Source organism: Carassius carassius, chromosome 1 (assembly GCF_963082965.1).
Source record: "Carassius carassius chromosome 1, fCarCar2.1, whole genome shotgun sequence".
In the NCBI taxonomy this organism is placed as follows: Eukaryota; Metazoa; Chordata; class Actinopteri; order Cypriniformes; family Cyprinidae; genus Carassius; species Carassius carassius.
In genome coordinates this window covers 40,476,599-40,482,598 of record NC_081755.1, presented here as the reverse complement: position 1 = coordinate 40,482,598, position 6,000 = coordinate 40,476,599, and the positions used below count along the sequence as shown (strand labels likewise).

General features: G+C 41.4%; 1 long non-coding RNA gene across 1 annotated transcript; it reads right to left on the bottom strand.

The window, feature by feature from the left end:
* Positions 1-1,726: 1,726 nt before the first annotated feature.
* LOC132123060 (uncharacterized) lies at positions 1,727-2,688 on the bottom strand. Its single transcript, XR_009426456.1, has 3 exons — positions 2,634-2,688; positions 2,305-2,383; positions 1,727-2,162 (listed from the first exon to the last, which is right to left on the bottom strand). It is a non-coding gene; the product is annotated as an uncharacterized LOC132123060 (long non-coding RNA).
* Between the last annotated feature and the right edge of the window lie 3,312 nt (positions 2,689-6,000).

The following is a 6,000-nucleotide window of genomic DNA, read 5'->3' as shown; positions in this document are numbered from 1 at the left end:
CCTTCTTCTTTACAAAAAAGAAACTGGCCAAAGCAGGAGATGTTGAAGGGGTAATGAAGCCTTTGGCAAGCTGTTCTTCTATATACGAATTCATGGCCTCGGTCTCTGGCTGAGATAGGGGGTAGACACGACAGCGTGGAGGCATGGTTCCCGGCAGGAGCTCAATAGCACAGTCGACAGCACGATGGGGAGGTAAGTGTGAAGCTTCACGCTCGCTGAATGCTTGGGCAAGGTCATGGTAAACAGCGGGGATTTCCTGTAGATTAACGTCCACGGAGGGGCTGTCACTCAATTCAGGACCCTGGACAGCGGGTATGCATTTATTCCGACAATACAAAGACCACTGAATAATCCTCCTCTACGACCAGGAAATTTGCGGGTTGTGTCTCTCCAGCCAAGGAAACCCCAGAATCATAGGATGAAGTGGCGAGTGAATGGTGTAAAACTGGATGGTCTCCCTGTGTTGCGAGCCGATGCTGAGGGTGAGAGGTGGTGTGATGTGCTGACGCTCCCCTGTCCCCAGGGGGCGACCGTCCAATGCTGTCACTGTCACAAAGGGTTCACAAGAGCGGAGAGAAATTTGATGAGTTTTTGCAAAGGTTGAGTCAATAAAATTTCCAGCAGCTTCCGAGTCTATAAAAGCCCTCGATTTTACCACCTGCCCATTAACAATTAACGAAATATCCACAGTGAGAGATTTCGAAGAGAGTGAACGTGAACTCACCGCAGCGGGGTTACGAGGAGCGGATTTCACCGGGCAGGAAGCCCTGAAATGACCAGCCTGACCGCAGTACATGCATAAATGATTGCGCCTCCTCCTCTCACGTTCCGCCTCGGAGAGATGGGTGTATCCGATCTGCATGGGCTCGGGCTCAGAGGTGCATACCGGGTTGAACCTCAGGCTGGTCCTGGCTGGAGGGCGGCGAGCCCGGATGAGATGATCGAGCCGGATGGTAAGTTCCATGATCTGACTGAGGGTCCTTCCGTCATCACGACAAGCAAGTTCTTCCTGCCTGCAGCTCCGCATTCAAACCCTTTCGATACAATATTTTGAGAGGATCCTCCCCCCAGCCGGTCTGAGCGGCGAGCGTACGGAAGGAGAGAGTGTAATCCGCTGCTGTGGAATTCCCTTGCCGCAGGGCGAGCAACAGTTCACCTGGATCCTTTCCTCCAGCTGGGTGCTCAAACACTTCTCTGAATAGGGTGACAAAAGCATCATAAGTAATAGACGTGAGCTGACCTCCTGACCACAGTGCCGTTGCCCACTCCAGCGCTTTTCCCGTAAGCAGGGTGCAGATGAGAAAGATGCGACCCTCATCGGTGCGATGTTCCGGGGCCTGCTGACTTAGAGCTCGCACTGCAACAAAAATTCCTTGCAAGTGGAGGGTGAACCGTCATACTTTTCGGGTAGGGATAATCTTGGATTTGAGATCGTACTCACGACTGGCAGCAGAGGAGCAGGTGCAGTGGGAGCTGGTGCCTGACTAGCAGCTGCAATCTGCGGGGTTAGTGCCTGAACAGACCTGACAAGTTCCTCTGTGAGCGAGGTTAGTTTAACCAGCTGCTGCTGATGTGAAGCGAGCACCGCAGCCTGGGATGAAACCTCATTGGCGAGATGATGAAACGCTGCTGGATCTTGAGTTGGTGAAGTTTTCTGTGATGAAACGGCGGAGTCAGTTAGTTAGTTAGATCCATCTGCAGCAGTTTATTTATCATGACACTTAATAAACCAGTTTCTCAGCAGCGGAAGTTGTTATAGTTGGGTTAACTTCGAGAGCAGTGAATGGGAGAGTATCACAAATATATATTTTTGCATTCTCATTTACTCAAATAGCAAAATGAAAAACTCTACAATAGCATTTTCACAACTTTCAATCAAAGGAAAAAATCTGACAGACACTGATAACAGCAGTCAGAAGAGAGAACAATGTCAAATTTAGCATTCCTCCCAAAGACTCTGGATTAGGATTAGAAACACCCTTGCATTAGCATTAACTATTTCTTTTCTGTAATTTGATACGAATGTGATATAATACAAAGTATAGTGTAACTAATGCACATCATTTTTTTAAATTCAAAATATACAAACATTGTGAGGGTTTACGATGAAAACACAGCTGAAACACATCATTAGTCTTGTGAAAATGGTCCATGATCTCCTCCTGAATGGCCAACAGATACAGCAGAAAAATAGTGCGCTTTAGTGTACTTTTAATTGCTTTTCTGTATAATGTTGAACAGAACATAGGCACTCATAGTAAAGTGAACTCATGTCGGCAGGTACATCAGCAGGTAGCTCCTCACCATCAGGAAGGTCTGCAGTGCTGCTCTCACCAAATGGGTCTCCTGTTATTACCACAGCTGTTCTGAGATTATGTGTAGGCTATTCATTGAAAAAAAGAGTGATTTACAAAAAATTAAATAATAGAATATTTATTTATTTATTTTTATATATATTTATTCATTTAGCACAGGTATTTTTTTTATTATCTTAAAAATGAGGAACACCACAGGAATTATTTTTGTCATATTAGTGCATTGATTAATGGTTGTGGACTAATTAAGTGCACAATGTGTGTAATGTGTGTGTGTACACTACATATGTATACACACATGGACAAACTCATATTTACCTCATCATATACAGTCCAGGACAGCAGGATCATCATGTTACAGGAAGGGCAATGTACGGAGCCCCTAAAGTGACCTTTGCAAAAAAATAAAAACAAAGAATTTCGCGTTCGCACGAGAATCTATGACGTGCGCACGAGAAACTATTGCGTGCTCACGAGAAACTATGACGTGCGCACGAGAAACTATTGCATGCTCACGAGAAACTATGACGTGCGCACGAGAAACTATTGCGTGCTCACAAGAAACTATGAAGTGCGCACGAGAATCTTTCTGCTTGCTCACGCGTTACAGTTTCCGGTTGACTCTCTGCCATCACTCTCTGGAAGCAAAAGCATGGATGCGCACAAATTATTTGAGATCTATTTTAAACTTGGCCTTCAGTACAGAGAAATTGTCTCTGTTCTTGCATTTCGACACAGATATATAATCACTGAGCGGCATCTAAAACGCATTTTGAGGTCTAGACGCCTGTTTCGACGAAAAGACTACTCAAGCTTCGAAGACGCTATCGCATTTATTCAGCATCAACTCCAAACATCAGGCCAGCTCCATGGATACAGGTGGATGCATGCAAAGTGTAACGAAAACGGACTGCATGTTAGAAAAGAACATGTTCGCTTCATTTTGAGCTTCTTAGATCCTGCTGGAGTAGAATTTAGGAAAGCCCGACGTCTCCATCGGCGTAACAATTTCGCAAAAGGACCGAATTACATCTGGCATTTTGATTACTACGATAAACTAAAGCCATATGGTATTTGTATTAACGGCTGTATTGATGGCTTTTCAAGGAAGATCATTTGGCTAAATGCGTTCACAACCAGCAGTGACCCGAAGGTCGTCGGAGGATACTACGTGGAAACAGTGGAGAGTTCAGGTGGCTGTCCTCGGATCATGAGAGGCGACTGTGGAACAGAGAACGGGCACGTGAGAGACTTCCAGCGTTTGCTCAGACGCAACATTCTGCCAGAATCCAACATTGACAGCTACATGGAAGGTGCAAGCACAGCCAATCAGCGAATAGAGAGTTGGTGGGGATTCCTCAGGAAAGAATGCATGGAATTTTTCATCTCTTTGTTCACTGACCTGAAGGACAGAGGATTGTTCGATGGGGGATTTTTGGATAAAAATCTCATCCGTTTCTGTTTCTTGGGAATTATCCAGGTGAGTTTTGTCTTAAAAGTTTACCTAGTTTACCTATAAAGCATTGCTTTGGGATTCACCAAAAGTATCGCGAATCCATGTTATCATCCGTAACATTGCCAATTTATTCGTTTTATTTTAGAGTTTTTACTGAATTAATGTAACAATTCACATTTTACTGAAGTAAATACAAACCTTATAAGTAAATAATTGTGTAATAAAAATTCACATTAATAAAAAAAAAAAGCCTAATGCCTATTTGTGAAAATTTCATAATCTGCATCATCAAAAGTGTATATTGTTTTATACAGGTGATTATTTACTGTGTGGGGTCAAACTAACCCCCCAAGTCCATGAGTGTGACTCACTTGGATGAACTATCCCTTTAATTCCAAAACTGAAAATGATTTATGTTGTTCCAAACCTGGATGAGCTCCTTACCTTCATACTGACAACCAAACAGCTGATGGTAGACACCGACTTTCACAGTAAGAAAAACTACTTGGTAAACAGCATTCTTCACAATATTTTATTTTGTGTTCAACAGAAGAAAGGAACTCATTCAGGTTTGGAACAACATGTTTTGGATGATATATCCCTTAAATTCTAAGTCTAAGTCATGGAATTGTGGGGTTATAATTATAAATATATGCTGTTAGTTTTTTTTTACTCATCACAATATTCTCAACACCATTTCCTTACGAAATATTACATTTCCATTAAAAAGTCACTTTGATGAAGACCTAAATGAAACATGTTTATGGATATTGATGATCTAGAGACTAAAAAAATTACACTCCCAATTGCAGGTTGAATAACTTTAATGCAAACCTTTTGTCTATAATTATTTATTTAATTGCAGGATGAATTGGATGAAACTGCACGTGTGTGGGATGCACATGTAATAAGACCTTCAAAAAACGAAAGAGTGCCGAGCGGTAGACCCAATGTCATGTACAGTACTTATTCCCAGAGCTCTACAGAACAGAGAACTACATGTCACCAGCGGACCCAGGAGACCTACAGCTGTGCAAGACAGAATGCACATTTCGTTCATCTATACCTTGTGACAGTGATGTCTATGACATTTGTAATTCTGTTATGACTGAAGCAAACATTGAGCTTCCAAAGGACTCCTATCAAGCAATAGACTTATACTTGCCTCTAAGGAATGCAATACTGACTTTATTGTAACCTGTGCTCAGACTGAAAATAAATAGAGGGGTTGGTGGCATTTTTTATTTACAGGATATCCGATGCCCAAATGCTATTGCTAAAGAAGTACTATGATGTAACACTATACATTTTAAAAGGCTTGTATAGCAGTTTAAAGGTGCACTTTGTATTATGTAAATATTTAGGCAACAGTTTTCAGGAAAAGTAATTCTCTAAAATACATAAAGGGTTAGTTCACACAAATATAAAAATGATTTCATTAATGAATCACCCTCATGTCGTTCTAAACCCGTGAGACCTCCGTTCATCTGACGCTGCTGACATGTTTTCTTTGTTATTGGGCACACCGGAAAACACGTCAGCAGTGTTGTACATCAACAGTCATAGCAGTCGCACTCGCAACAGACCCGGAAGAGAAAACGATGCTGAATAAAGTTTTAGTTTTTGTTATTTTTGGACCAAAATGTATTTTCGATGCTTCAACAAATTCTAACTGACCCTCTGATGTCACATGGACTACTTTGATGATGTTTTTCTTACCTTTCTGGACATGGACAGTATACCGTTCACACAGCTTCAATGGAGGGACTGAGAGCTCTCGGACTAAATCTAAAATATCTTAAACTGTGTTCTGAAGATAAACGGAGGTCTCACGGGTTTGGAACGACATGAGGGTGAGTTATTAATGACATAATTTTTATATTTGGGTGGACTTACCCTTTAATGTTATTGAGTATATGTTATTATTTGTTTAGGCAAGGTTCTTTCTATTAGTCTTATTAAATAATGAAAATTATGTAATTTATTTACAATTGTGTTTTCCAAATTCAGACTTTTTCTTCTGTGGAACACAAATGTTTAGCAGAATGTGCATAAAGCAGTTATCAGTTTCCTCTGTCACCATTTTTCATACAATTGTTGTGAATGTTTTCTCAGGCTGCTAATGCCTGAAATTCTGTTAAACGTGTTCCTCAAAGTCAATCTTGTTTAGAAGCAACACAAATAAATAACAGAACTGTGATTTTCTTGTGAACGATCACTTTAGACTCG